Source organism: Pongo pygmaeus, chromosome 22 (assembly GCF_028885625.2).
Source record: "Pongo pygmaeus isolate AG05252 chromosome 22, NHGRI_mPonPyg2-v2.0_pri, whole genome shotgun sequence".
In the NCBI taxonomy this organism is placed as follows: Eukaryota; Metazoa; Chordata; class Mammalia; order Primates; family Hominidae; genus Pongo; species Pongo pygmaeus.
In genome coordinates, this window is record NC_072395.2 from 13,766,717 (window position 1) to 13,782,876 (window position 16,160).

Sequence of the window (16,160 nt, forward strand, 5' to 3'; positions counted from 1 at the left end):
TCCGCACCAAATATCCATTTGAAGATGCTACAAAAAGAGTGTTTCAAAACTGATCAATCGAAGGAAAGGTTCCATTCTGTGAGTTGAATGCACACATCACAAAGAAGTTTCTCAGATTATTTCTGAGTAGTTTTTATGTGAAGATATTTCCTTTTCCATCATAGGCCCCAAAGCGCTCCAAACATCCAAAGGAAGATTCAACAAAAAGAGTGTTTCAAAGCTGTTCTACCAACAGAAGTCTTCAACTCTGTGAGATGAACACACACATCAGTAAGAAGTTTCTCAAAATGCTTCTGTCTAATTTTTATATGAAGATATATCCTTTTCCACCATTGACCTCAAGGTGCTCCAAATATCCACTTGCAGATTCTACAAATAGAGTGTTTAAAAACAGCTCAGTCAATAGGAAGGTTAAATTCTGTGAGATGAACGCACACATCACCAAAAAATTTCTTAGAATACTTCTCTCTGGTTTTTATGTGAAGATAATTGCTTTTCCTCCATGGGCCTGAAACGCTCCAAATATCCAATTGCAGATTCCACAAAACGAGTGTTTTAAAACTGCTCAATCAAAATACAGGTTCAACACTGTGAGATCAATGCCCAATCACAAAGAAGTTTCTCAGAATGCTTCTGTCTTGTTTTTATGTGAAGATATTTCCTTTTCCACTGCAGGACTCAAAGTGATCCATATATGCACTTGCAGATTCTACAAAAAGAGTGTTTCAAAACTGCTCAATCAAAAGAAAGTTTCAACTCTGTGAGATGAATGTACACATCACAAAGAACTTTCTCAGAATGCTTTTGTCTTGTTTTTACGTGAAGATATTTCCTTTTGCAACATAGGCCTCAAAGTGCTCCAATCACCACTTGCAGATTCTACAAAAAGAGTGCTTCAAAACTGCTTAATTAATAGAAAGGTTCAACTGTGTGAGATGAATGCACACATCACAAAGTAGTTTCTCTAATGCTCCTGTCAAGTTTTTATGTGAAGATATTTCCTTTTCCAGTAAATGTTGCATATCATGCAAAATATCCACTTGCAGATTCAACAAAAACTGTGTTTTAAAACTGCTCAATCAAACTAAAGGTTCAACCTTGTGGGTTGAATGCACACATCACAAAAAACTTTCTCAGAAATCTTCAGTCTAGTTTTCATGTGAAGATATTTCCTTTTCCACCATAGGTCTCAATGCCCTCAAAATATCCACTTGCAAATTCTACAAAAAGAGGATTTCAAAACAGCACAATCAAAAGAAAGTCTCAACTCCATGAGATGAATGAACACATCACAAAGAAGTTTCTCAGAATGCTTCTGTCTAGTTTTTATGTGAAGATATTTCCTTTTCCACCATAGGTCTCAGAGCACTCCAATTATCAACTTGCAGATTCTACAAAAAGAGTGTTTCAAAACTGCTCAATCAAAAGAATGGTTTAAATCTATGAGATGAATGCACACATCACAAAGAAGTTTCTCAGAATGCTTCTGTCTAATTATCATGTGAAGATATTTCCCTTTCCACTAGAGGCCACAAAGAACTCCAAATATCCACTTGCAGGTTCTACAAAAACAGTGTTTCAAATCTGCTCAATCAAAATAAAGGTTCAGCCCGGTGAGAAGAATGCACACATCTCAAAGTTGTGTCTCAGAATGCTTCTGTCTGGTGTTTATGTGAAGATATTACTTTTGCACCTTAGGCCCCTATCTACTTGCAGATTCTACAAAAAGAGTGTTTCATAACTACTGTATCTAAAGCAGTGTTCAACGTTGTGAGATGAATGCACACATCACAAAGAAATTTCTCAGAATGCCTCTGTCTTGTTTTTAAGTGAAGATGTTTCCTTTTCCATCGTAGGCCTCAAATCGATCCAAATATCCACTTGCAGACTCTCCAAAAAGAGTGTTTGAAAACTGCTCTATCAAAAGAAAGTTTCAACTCTGTGAGATGAAGGCACACATCACAATGAAGTTTCTCAGAATGCTTCTGTTTAGCTTTTAAATGAAGATATTTCCTTTTCCACCAAAGACCTCAAAGCACTTGAAATATCCACTTGCAGATTCTACAAAGGAGTGTTTCAAAGCTATTGAATCAAAAGAAAGTTTCAACTCTGTGAGATGAATGCACACATTACAAAGAGGTTTCTCAGAATGCTTCTGTCTAGTTTTTATGTTAAAATATTTCCTTTTCCACCATAGGCTGCAAATCTCTCCAAATATCCACTTGCAGTTTCTACAAAAAGAGTATTTCTAAACTGCTCAATCAAAAGAAAGGTTCAACTCTGTGAGTTGAATGCACATATCACTAAGAAGTTTCTCAGAACACTTTTGTCTAGTTTCTGTGTGAAGTTATTTCCTTTTCCACTATACGCCACAAATCGCTAAAAATATCAAGTTGCAGATTCTACAAAAAGAGTGTTTCAAAACTGCTCAGTCAAAAGAAAGGTTCAACTCTTTAAGATGAATGCAAATATCACAAAGAGGTCTCTCAGAATGCTTCTGTCTAGTTTTTATGTAAAGATATTTCCTTTTTCACCATGGGCTGCAAAGCGCCCCAAATACCCACATGTAGAATCCATAAAAAGAGAGTTTCAAAACTGCTCAATATATAGAAAGGTTCTACTCTGTGAGATGAATGCACACGTCACTAAGATGTTTCTCAGAATACTTCTATCTAGTTTTTATGTGAAGATATTACCTTTTCCACCTTAGGCCTCAAAACGCTCCAAATATCCACTTGCAGATTCTACAAAAAGAGTGTTTCAAAACTGCTCAATCAAAAGTAAGGTTCCACTCTGTGCGATGAATGCACACATCACAAACAAGGTTCTGTGAATGCTTCTGTCTAGTTTTTATGTGAAGATATTTCTTTTCCACCTTAGCACTCAAAGTGCTGCAAATATGCTCTTTCAGACTCTACAAAAGGAGTGTTTCAAAACTGCTCAATCAAAAGAAAGGTTCAACTCTGTGAGATGAATGTGCACGTCACAAAGAAGTTTCTCAGAATGCTTCTTTGTAGTATTTATGCGAAGATATTTTGTTTTCCACTAGAGGCCACAAAGTGCTCCAAATATCCGCTTGCAGATTCTACAAAAAGAGTGTTTCAAAACTGCTCAACCTAAAGAAAGTTTCAACTCTTTGAATTGAATGCCCACTTCACAAAGAAGTTTCTCAGAATGCTTCTGTCTAGTTTTTATGTGAAGATATTTCCTTTTCCACCATAGGCCTCAAAGCGCTCCAAGTATCCAGTTTCAGAAACTACCAAAAGATTGTCTCCACACTGCTCAATCAAAAGAATGGTTCAACTGTGTCAGTTGAATACACACATCACAAGGAAATTTCTCAGAATTCTTCTGTCTTGTTTTTATGTGAGGATATTTCCTTTTCCACCATAGACCTCAAAGCCCTCCAAGTATCCAACTGCAGATTCTATAAAAAGAGTGTTTCAATACTGGTTAAACAAAAGAAAAGTTCAACTGTGTGAGATGAATGTATACATTAAAACCAGCTTCTCAGAAAGCCTCTGTCAAGTTTTTATATGAAGGTATTTCCCTTTCCACTGTAGGCCTCAAATCGCTCCAAATATCCCCTTGCAGATTCTACAGAAAGTGTACTTCAAAACTGCTCAATCAAAAGAAAGTTTCAACTCTGTGAGTTGAAGCGCACATCAGAAAGAAGTTTCTCAGATTACTTCTGTGTAGTTTTTATGTGAAGATATTTCCTTTTCCACCATAGGCCCCAATGCACTCCAAATATCCACGTGCAGATTTTACAAAAAGAGTATTTCAAAACTGCTCAATCAAAAAAAAGTTCAACTCTGTGAGATGAACGCAAACATCACAAAGAAATTTCTCAGAATGCTTCTGTCTAATTTTTATGTGAAGATATTTCCTTTTCCACCAAAGGGCTCAAAGAGCTCCGAATATCCACTTGCAGTATCTATGAAAAAGGATTTCAAAACTGCTCAATCAAAAGAAAGTTTCATCTCTGTGAATTGAATGCACACATCACAAAGAAGTTTCTCAGAATTCTTCTGTCTAGTTTTTATGTGAAGATATTTCATTTTCCTCTATAGGCCTCAAAGCACCGAAATAACCATTTGCATATACTACAAAAATACTGTTTCCAAACTGCTAAATCAAAAGAAAGGTTCAACCCTGTGAGTGGAATGCACACATCACGAAGAAGTTTCTCAGATTTCTTCTGTCTAGTTTTTATGTGAAGATATTTCTTTTTCCACCACAGGTTTCAAAGCTCTCAAAGTATCCAATTGTGGATTCTACAAAAAGAGTGTTTCAAAAGTCCTCAGACCAAAGAAATGTTGAATTCTTTGAGAGGAATGCAGACATCACATGGTATTTTCTCAGAATGCTTTTGTCTAGTGTTTATGTGATGTTATTTCATTTTCCACCATGGGCCTCAAAGTGCTCCAAATAACCTCTTGCAGATTTGACCAAAAGAGTGTTTCAAAACTGCTCTGTCAAAAGAAAGGTTTACCTCTGTGAGATGAATGCTCACATCACAGAGAAGTTTCTCAGAATGCCTCTATCTAGTTTTTATTTGAAGATATTTCCTTTCCCACCATAGGCCTCAAAGCTCTCCAAATATCCATTTGCAGATACTACAAAAGACTGTTTCCAAATTGTGCAATCAAAGGAAACGTTCAGCCCTGTGAGTTGAATGCACACATCACAACGAAGTTTCTCAGAATGCTTCTGTCTAGTTTTTATGTGAAGATATTTCCTTTTCCACTATAGGCTTCAAAGCGCTCCAAATATCCAATTGCAGATACTACCAAAAGACTGTTTCCAAACTGCTCAATCAAAGGAAATGTTCAACTCTGTGAGATGAATGCACACATCACAAAGAAGTTTTTCAGAATGCTTGTGTCTAGTTTTTAAGTGAAGATATTTCCTTTTCCATCCTAGGCCTCAATGCGCTCCAAATATCCACTAGCAGATTCCACAAAAAGAGTGCTTCAAAACTAGTGAATCAAAAGAAAGTTTCAACTCTATGAGATGAATGCACATATCACAAAGAAGTTACTCTGAATGCTTCTGTGTAGTTTTTATGTGAAGATATTTCCTTTTCCACTATAGGTCGCAAAGCTGTCCAAATATCCACTTGCAGATTCTACAAAAACAGTGTCTAAACTGCTCAATAAAAAGAAAGTTTCAAATCTGTGAGATGAATGCACACATCACAAAGAAGTTTCTCTGAATCCTTCTGTCTAGTTTTTATGTGAAGATATTTCCTTTTAAACTGTAAGACTCAAAGCGCTCCAAATATCCATTTGCAGATACTACAAAAAGACTGTTTTCAAACTGCTCAATAAAAGGAAAGGTTCAACTCTGTGAGTTGAATGCTCACATCAGAAAGAAGTTTCTCTGAATGCTTCTGTGTAGTTTTAATGTGAAGATGTTTCCTTTTCCACTATAGGCTGCAAAGCACTCCAAATAGCCACTTGCAGATTCTAGAAGAGTATATCAAAACTGCTCAATCAAATGAAAGGTTCAACTCTGTGTGTTGAATGCACACATCATGAAGAAGTTTCTCAGAATGCTTGTGTCTAGTTTTTATGCGAAGATATTTCCTTTTCCACCATAGGCCACATAGTGCTCTAAATATCCAATTGCAGATTCTGCAAAAGGAGTTGTTCAAAACTGCTCAATCAAAAGAAAGTTTCAACTGTGTGAGATGAATGCAAACATCACAAGGAAGTTTCTCAGAAGGCTTCTGTCTAGTATTTATGTGAAGATATTTCCTTCTCCACCGTAGGCCTCAAAGTGCTCCAAATATCAAGTTGCAGATTCTACAAAAAGAGTGTTTCAAAACTGCTCAATTAAAAGAAAATTTCAACACTGTGATTTGAATGTACACATCAAAAAGTAGTTTCTATGGTTTTTGGTCTAACGTTTAAGTCTTTAATCCATCTTGAATTAATTTTTGTATAAGGTGTAAGGAAGGGATCCATTTTCAGCTTTCTACATATGGCTAGCCAGTATTCCCAGCATCATTTATTAAGTAGGCAATCCTTTCAGCTTTGCTTGTTTTTCTCAGGTTTGTCAATGATCAGATATTTGTAGATATGCAGTGTTATTTCTGAGGACTCTGCTCTGTTCCGTTGATCTATATCTCTGTTTTAGTACCAGTACCACGCTGTTTTGGTTACTGCAGCCTTGTAGTATAGTTTGAAGTCAGGTAACATGATGCCTTCAGCTTTGTTCTTTTGGCTTAGGATTGACTTGGCGATGCAGGATCTTTTTTGATTCCATGTGAACTTTAAAGTAGATTTTTCCAATTCTGTGGAGAAAGTTATTGGTAGCTTGATGGGGATGGCATTGAATCTATAAATTTCCTTGGGCAATATGGCCATTTTCACGATATTGATTCTTCCTACCCATGAGCATGGAAAGATATTCCATTTGTTTGCTTCCTCTTTTATTTCATTAAGTAGTGGTTTGTAATTCTCCTTGAAGAGTTCCTTCACGTCCCTTTTAAGTTGGATTCCTATGCATTTTATTCTATTTTAAGCAATTGTGAATGGGAGTTCACTCATGATTTGGCTCTCTGTTTGTCTGTTATTGGTGTATGAGAATGCTTGTGATTTTTGTACATTGATTTTGTATCCTGAGACTTTGCTGAAGTTGTTTATCAGCTTAAGGAGATTTTGGGCTGTGACAATGGGGTTTTCTAGATATACAATCATGTCCTCTGCAAACAGGGTAATTTGACTTCCTCTTTTCCTAATTGAATACCCTTTATTTCCTTCTCCTGCCTAATTGCCCTGGCCAGAACTTCCAACACTATGTTGAATAGGAGTGGTAACAGAGGGCATCCATGTCTTGTGCCAGTATTCAAAGAGAATGCTTCCAGTTTTTGCCCATTCAGTATGATATTGGCTGTGGGTTTGTCATAGATAGCTCTTATTATTTTGAGATACGTCCCATCAATACCTAATTTATTGAAAGTTTTTAGCATGAAGGGTTGTTGAATTTTGTCAAAGGACTTTTCGGCATTTATTGAGATAATCATGTGGTTTTTGTCTTTGGTTCTGTTTATATGCTGAATTACATTTATTGATTTGCATATATTGAACCAGCCTTGCATCCCAGGGATGAAGCCCACTTGATCATGGTAGATAAGCTTTTTGATGTGCTGCTGGATTCTGTTTGCCAGTATTTTATTGAGGATTTCTGCATCAATGTTCATCAAGGATATTGGTCTAAAATTCTCTTTTTTTGTTCTGTCTCTGCCAAGCTTTGGTATTAGGATGATGCTGGCCTCATAAAATGAGTTAGGGAGGATTTCCTCTTTTTCTATTGAATGGAATAGTTTCAGAAGGAATGGTGTCAGTTCCTCCTTGTACCTCTGGTAGAATTCGGCTGTGAATCCAAATCATAAAAACCCTAGATGATAACCTAGGCATTACCATTCAGGATATAGGCATGGGCAGGGACTTCATCTCTAAAACACCAAAAGCAATGGCAACAAAAGTCAAAATTGACAAATGGGATCTAACTAAACTAAATAGCTTCTACAGAGCAACAGAAACTACCATCACAGTGAACTGGCAACCTACAAAATGGGAGATAATTTTCACCACATGCTCATCTGAGAAAGGGCTAATATCCAGAATCTACAATGAACTAAAACAAATTTACAAGATAAAAAGAAACAACCCCATCAAAAAGTGGTCAAAGGACATGAACAGACACTTCTCAAAAGAAGACATTTACACAGCGAAAAAACGTGAAAAAATGCTCACCATCACTGGCCATCAGAGAAATGCAAATCAAAACCACAATGAGATACCATCTCACACCAGTTAGAATGGCATGCATTAAAAGGTCAGGAAACAACAGGTGCTGGAGAGGATGTGGAGAAATAGGAACACTTTGACACTGTTGGTGGGACTGTAAACGAATTCAACCATTGTGGAAGTCAGTGTGGCTATTCCTCAGGGATCTAGAACTAGAAATACCATTTGACCCAGCCATCCCATTGCTGGGTATATATGCAAACGAATATAAATCATGCTGCTATAAAGACACATGCACACATATATGTTTATTTTGGAACTATTCACATGAGCAAAGACTTGGGACCAAACGAAATGTTCAACAGAAATAGACTGGATTAAGAAAATGTGGCATATATACACCATGGAATACTATGTAGCCATAAAAATGACCATTTCATGTCCTTTGCAGGGATATGGATGAAATTGGAAATCATAATTCTCAGTAAACTATTAAAAGGACAGAAAACCAAACACCGCATGTTCTCACTTATAGGTGGGAATTGAACAATGAGAACACAAGGGCACAGGAATGGGAACATCACACTCTGGGGACTGCTGGGCCTTGGAAGGAGGGTGGAGGGATAGCATTAGGCGATATTCCTAATGCTGAATGAGGACTTAATGCGGACAGCACACCAGCATGGCACATGTATACATATGTAACTAATCTGCACATTGTGCACATCTACCATAAATCTTAAAGTACAATAAAAAAAAGAAGTTTCTCAGAATGCATCTGTCTACTTTTTATGTGAAGACATTTCCTATTCCACCCAAGGCCTCAAAGCACTCCAAATATCCACATGCAGATCCTAGAAATAGAGTGTTTAAAATCTGCTCAATCAAAAGAAAATTTCAAATCTGCGAGATGAATGCACACATCACAAATAAGTTTCTCAGAATGCTTCTGTCTAGTTTTTATGTGAAGATATCTCCTTTTCCACTGTAGGCCTCAAAGCGCTCCAAATATCCATTTGCAGATACTACAAAAAGATTGTTTCCAAACTGCTGAATGAAAAGAAATGCTCAACTCTGTGAGTTGAATGCACATATAACAAAGAAGTTTCTCAGAATGCTTCTGTCTAGTTTTTGTATGAAGATATTTCCTAGCCCAACAAAGATCTCAAAGCATTCAAAATATCCACTTGAAGATTCTACAAAAACAGTGTTTCAAAACTGCTCATTCAAAAGAAAGGTTCAACTCTGGAAGATGTATGCACACATCACAAAATAGTTTCTCCAAATGGTTCTGTCTAGATTTTATGTGAAGATACTTCCTTTTCCACCATAGGCCGCAAAGTGCTCTGAATATTCACTTGCAGTTTCCACAAAAAAAGTGTTTCTATACTGCTCAATGAAAAGAAAATTTAAACTCCACAAGATTAAGGCACACATCACAAAGAAGTTTTTCAGAAAGCTTCTGTGTAGTTTTTATGTGAAGATATTTCCTTTTCCACAATAGGCCTCAAAGCACTTCAAATGTCCACTTGCGGATTCTACAAAAAAGTTTTTCAAAACTACTCAATCAAAAGAATGGTTCAACTCTGTGGGATGAATGATTACATCACAAAGAAGTTTCTCTGAATGCTTCTGTGTAATTTTTATGTGAAGATATTTCCCTTTCCACCATAGGCCTCAAAGCACTCAAAATATCCACTTGGAAGTTCTACAAAAAGAGTGTTTCAAAACTGCTTAATCAAATGAAAGTTACAACTGTGTGAGATGAATGCACACAACACAAGAAGTTTCTCAGAATGATTTTGTATAGTTTTTATTGGAAGACAAATCCTTTTCCACAGTATACCTCAAAGCGCTCCAAATATCCACTTGGGGATTCTACAAAAAGAGAGTTTAAAAACTGCGCCACAAAAAGAAAGTTTCAACTCTGTGAGATGAATGCACACATCAAAAAGAAGTTTCTCAGAAAGCTTCTGTGTAGTTTGTATGTGAAGATATTTCCTTTTCCACCAAAGGCTGCAAATGGCTCCAAATATCCACTTGTAGATTCTGCAAAAAAAGAGTTTCAAAACTACACTATCAAAAGTTAGTTTCAATGCTGTGAGTTGAATGCTCAAATTACAAAGAAGATTCTCAGAATTCTTGCGTGTAGTTTTTTGTGAAGATATTTCCTTTTCCACAATAGGCCTCAAATTGCTCCAAATATTGACTCACAGATTCTACAAAAAGAGTGTTTCAAAGCTGCTCAATCAAAAGAAAAGTTCCACTCTGTGAGATGAATGCACACATCACAAAGGAATTTCTTATAATGCTTCTGTGTAGTTTTCATGTGAAGATATTTCCTCTTCCACAATGGGCCTCAAAGAGCTCCAAATATCCACTTCTGGATTCTCCAAAATAATGTTTCAAAACTGCTCAATCAAATGAAAGGCTGACCTCCGTGAGATGAATGCCCACATCACAAAGATGTTTTTCAGAATGTTTCTGTAGAGTTTTCATTGGAAGATATTTCCTTTTCCACCATAGGCTGCAAAGGGTTCCAAATATCCACTTGCAGATTCTACAAAAAGAGAGTTTCAAAACTGCTCTGTCAAAAGATAAGTTCAACTCTGTGAGTTGAATGCACACATCTCAAAGCTGTTTCTCAGTATGCTTCTTTGTAGTTATTCTGTGAAGATATTTCCTTATCCACCATAAGCCTCAAAGCACACCAAATATCCACTTGCAGATTCTACAGAAAGAGTGTTTCAAAACTGCTCAATCAAAAGAAAAGTTCAACTCTGTGAGATGAATGCACACATCACAAAGATGTCTCTCAGAATGCTTCTGTGTAGTTTTATGTGAATATATTTCCTTTTCCACAACAGGTATTTAAGCATTGCAAATATTCACTTGCAGATTTTACAAAAAGAGTGTTTATAAACTGCCCAATCAAAAGAAAAATTCAACTCCTGGAGATGAATGCACATATAAAAAGGAGTTTCTCAGAATGCTTCTGTGTTGCTTTTATGTAAAGAAATTTCCTTTTCCACCATAGGCCTCTAAGTGCTCCAAATATCCACTTGCAGATTCTACAAAAAGAGTGTTTCAAAACTGCTTAATCAAAAGAAAAGTTCAATTCTGTGAAATGAATGCATACATCACAAGGAAGTTACTCAGAATGCTTCTTTGTAGTTTTTATGTGAAGATATTTATTGTTCCACAATATTCCTCAAAGCGCTTAAATATCCACTTGCAGATACTAAAAAAAGAGTGTTTCAAAACTGCTCCATCAAAAGAAAAGATCAACTTTGTGGGAAGAATACACACATCACAAAGAAGTTTCTCAGAATGCTTCTGTGTAGTTTTTATGTGAAGATATTTCCATTTCCACCATAGGCCTCAAAGTGCTCCAAATATCTACTTGCAGATTATACAAAAACAGTGTTTCAAAACTGATCAATCAAAAGAAAACTTCAACTCTGTGGATGAATGCACACCTCACAAGGAAGTTTCTCAGAATGCTTCTGTGTAGTTTTTATGTGAAGATATTTCCTTTTCCACAGTAGGCCTCAAAGCCCTTCAAATATCCACTTGCAGATTCTATAAAAAGGATGTTTCAAAACTGCTCAATCAAAACAAAGTTTCAACTCTGTGAGATGAATGCACACATCACAAAGAATTTTCTCAGAATGGCTCTCTGTAGTTTTTATTTGAAGATATTTCCTTTTCCACAATAGAACTCAAAGAACTCCAAATATCCTATTGCGGATCCTACATAAAGAGGGTTTCCAAATTCCTCAATCAAAGGAAACGTTCAACTCTGTGAGATGAATGCTGATATCACGAAGAAGTTTCTCAGAATGCTTCTGTGTAGTTTTTATGTGAAGATATCACCTTTTCCCGTTAGGCCTCAAACTGCTCCAAATATCCTCTTACAGATTCTACAAAAAGAGTGTTTCAAAACTTCTCAATCAAAAGAAATGTTCAACCCTGTTAGATGAAGGCACACATCACAAAGAAGTTTCTCAGAATGCTTCTGTGTAATTTTTATGTGAATATATTTCCTCTTCCCTATAGGCCTCAAATAGCTCCAAATATCCACTTGCACACTCTACATAAAGAGTGTTTCCAAAATGGTCAATCAAAAGGAAGGTTTAAGTCTGTGAGATGAATGCACACATCATAAAGAAGTTTCTCAGAATGCTTCTGTGTAGTTTTTATGGAAGATAATTCCCTTCCAAAATAGGCCGCAAGGGCTCTAGTTATCCACTTGCAGATTCTACAAAAAGAGAGATTCAAAGCTGCTCAATCAAAAGAAAGTTTCAATTCTGTATGATGAAGGCACACATCACAACAAGTTTCTCAGAATGCTTCTGTGTAGTTTTTATGAGTAGATAATTCCTTTTCTACAATAGGCTTCAAAGCACTCCAATTATCCACTTGCAAACTCTACAAAAAGATTGTTTCAAAACTGCTCAATCAAAAGAAAGCTTTAACTCTGTGAGACGAATGCACACATCACAAAGAAGTTTCTGAGAATGCTTCCATGTAGCTTTTATGGGAAGATATTTCCTTTTCCACTGTAGGCCTCAAATTGCTTAAAATATCCCCTTCCAGATTCTATAAAAGGAGTGCTTCAAAACTGCTCCATCAAAAGAAAATTTCAACTCTCTGAGATGAATGTACACATCACAAAGGAGTTTCTCAGAATGCTTCTGTGTGGTTTTTATGTGAAGATATTTCAATTTCCAAGACAGTCCACATAGGGCTCCAAATATCCTCTTGCAGATTCTACAAAAAGAGAGATTCAAAACTGCTTAATCAAAAGATAGGTTCAACAATGTGAGTTGATTGCACACATCCCAAAGAAGTTTCTCAGAATCATTCTGTGTAGTTACTATGTGAAGATATTTCCTTTTAGACAATAGGCATCAAAGTGCTCCAAATATCCACTTGCACATTCTACAAAAAGAGTGTTTCCAATCTGCTGAATCAAAAGAAAGGTTCAACTCTGTGAGATGAATGCACACATCACAAAGAAGTTTCTCAGAATGCTTCTGTGTAGTATTTATTTAAAGATATTTCCTTTTCCACAATAGGCCTCAAAGAGCTCCAAATATCTACTTGCAGATTCTGTAAAATAGTGTTTCCAAACTGCTTAATCAAAAGAAAGATTCAACTCAGTGAGATGAATGCACACATAACAAAGAAGTTTCTCAGAATGCTTCTGTGTAGTTTTTATAGGAAGATATTTCCTTTTCGGAAATGGCCTCAAAGGGCTGCAAATATCCACTGGCAGATTCTACAAAAAGAGTATTTGAAAACTGCTCATCAAAAGAAAATTTGAACTCTGTGAGATGAAGGCATAGATCACAAAGGTGTTTCTCAGAATGCTTCTGTGTAGTTTTTATATGAAGATATTTCCTTTTTCACCACAGGTCACAAAGGGCTCCAAATATCCTCTTGCAGATTATACAAAAAACAGAGTTTCAAAACTGTTCATTCAAAAGATAGGTTCAACTCCATCAAGTGAATGCGCCCATCACAAAGAAGTTTCTCAGAATGCTTCTGTGTAACTTTTTTGTGAAGATATTTCCTTTTCCAACATAGGCCTCAAAGCGCTCCAAATATCCACGTGCATATTCTCCAAAAAGAATGTTTCCAAACTGCTCAATCAAAAGAAAGTTTCAATTCTGTGAGATTAGTGCACACATTGAAAAGAAGTTTCTCAGAATGCTTCTGTACAGTTTTTATGTGGAAATATTTCCTTTTCCACAAGAGGCCACAAAGTGCTCCAAAAATTCACTTGCAGATTCTGCAAGAAGGGTGTTTCAAAACTGCTAAATCAAAAGAAAGATTGAACTCTGTGAGATGAATACACACATCATAAAGTAGTTTCTGAGAATGCTTCTGTGTAGTTTTTATGTGAAGATATTTCCCTTTCCAAAACAGGCTGCAGAGGACACCAAATATCTACTTGCAGATTCTACAAAAAGAGTGATTCAAAACTGCTCAATCGAAAGATAGTTTCAACTCTTTGAGTTGAATGCAAACATCACAAAGAAGTTTCTGAGAATGCTACTGTGTAGTTTTTATGTGAAGACATTTCCGTTTCTACTATAGGACTCAAAGTGCTTCAAATATCCACTTGCAGATTCTACAGAAAGAGTATTTCCAAACTGCTCAATCAAAAGAAAGGTTCAACTCTGTAAGATGAATGCACACATCACAAAGAAGTTTCTCAGAATGTGTCTGTGTAGTTTTTATGTAAAGATATTTCCTTTTCCACAATAGGCCACAAAGGGCTCCAAATATCCACATGTAGATTCTACAAAAAGACGGTTTCAAAATTGCTCAATCAGAAGAAAGTTTCAAAAAGAAGTTTCTCAGAATATTTCTGTGTTGTTTTTATTTAAAGATATTTCCTTTTCCACCATAGGCTGCAAAGGGCTTCAAATATCCACATACAGATCCTGCAAAAAGAGAGTTTCAAAACAGCTCTATCAAAAGATAGGTTCAACTCTATGAGTTGAATGCAAATAGACCAAAGAAGTTTCTCAGAATGCTTCTGTGTAGTTTTTATATGAAGATATTTGCTTTTCCACAGTAGTCCTCAAAGGGCTCAAAATATCCACATGTAGATTCTGCAAAAAGAGAGATTCAAAACAGCTCAATCAAAAGATAGGATCAACTCTGTGAGATGAATGCACACATCACAAAGAAGTTTCTCAGAATGTTTCTGTGTAGTTCTTCTTTGAAGGTATTACCTTTTCCACCATAGGTCAAAAGGAGCTCCAAACATCCATATGGACATTCTGCAAAAAGAGAGATTCAAAACTGCTCAATCAAAAGATAGGTTCAGCTCTGTGAGTTGAATGCACACATCACAAAGAAGTTTCTCAGAATACTTCTGTGTAGTTTTTATGTGAACGTATTTGATTTTCCACATTAGGCATCACAGCACTCCAAATATCCACTTGCAGATTCTACAAAAAGAGAGATTCAAAACTGCTCAATGAGAAGATAAGTTCAACTCTGAGAGCGGAATGCACACTTCACAGAAAGTTTCTCAGAATGCTTCAGTGTAGTTTTTACGTGAAGATATTTCCTTTTCCACAATAGGCCTCAAGGCTCTCCAAACATCCACTTGCAGATTCTGAAAAAAGAGAGATTCAATACTGCTCAACTGCTCAATCAAAAGATAGATTCAACTCTGTGAGTTCAGTGCACACATCCCAAATTAGTTTCTCAGAATGCTTCTGTGTAGATTTTATGAGAACATATTTGATTTTCCTCAGTAGGCTTCACAGCACTCCAAATATCCACTTGCAGAGTCTACAAAAAGAGATTCAAAACAGCAAAATCAAAAGATAGGTTCAACTCTGTGAGTTGAAAGTATACATCACAAAGATGTTGCTGAGAATGCTTCTGGGTAGTTTTTATCTGAAGATATGTCCTTTTACACCATAGGGTGCAAAGGGCTCCAAATATCCACTTGCTGATTGTATAAAAAGAGTGTTTCAAAACTGCTCAATGAAAAGATAAGTTCAACTCTGTGAGTTGAATGTACACATCAAAGGAGATTCTCATAGTGATTCTGTATAGTTTTTATGTGAACATATTTAATTTTCCACAGTAGGCCTCACAGCACTCCAAATATCCACTTGCAGATTCTAAAAAAGAGAGATTCTAAACTGCTCAATCAAAAGATAGGTTCAACCCTTTGAGTTGAATGCACACATCACAAAGAAGTTTCTCAGAATGCTTCTGTGTAGTCGTTAGGTGAACATATTTGATTTTTCACAGTAGACCTCACAGCACTCCAAATATCCACTTGCAGATACTACAAAAAGAGAGATTAAAAACTGCTCCATCAAAAGATAGGTTCAACACGGTGAGTTGAATGCACACATCATGAAGAAGTTTCTGAGAATGCTCCTGTGTAGTTTTTATTTGAAGATATTTCCTTTTCCACCATAGGCCACAAAGGGCTCCAAATATCCACTTGCAGATTCTCCAAAAAGAGAGATTCAAAACTGCTCATTCAAAAGATAGGTTCAACTCTGTTAGTTGAAAGCATACATCGCAAAGAAGTTTCTCTTAATGCTTCTGTGTAGTTTTTATTTGAAGATATTTCCTTTTCCACCATAGGGCATAAAGGGCTCCAAATATCCACTTGCAGATTCTACAAAAAGAGAAATGCAAAACTGCTCAATGAGAAGACAATTTCAATTCCGTGAGTTGAAAGCACACGTCACAAAGAAGTTTCTCAGAATCTTTCCGTGTAGTTTTTGTGTGAAGATATTTCCTTTTCCACAATAGGCCTCAAAGCTCTCCAAGCATCCACTTGAAGATTCTGAAAATGAGAGATTCAGAACTGCTCAATCAAAAGATAGGTTCAACGCTGTGAGTTGAATG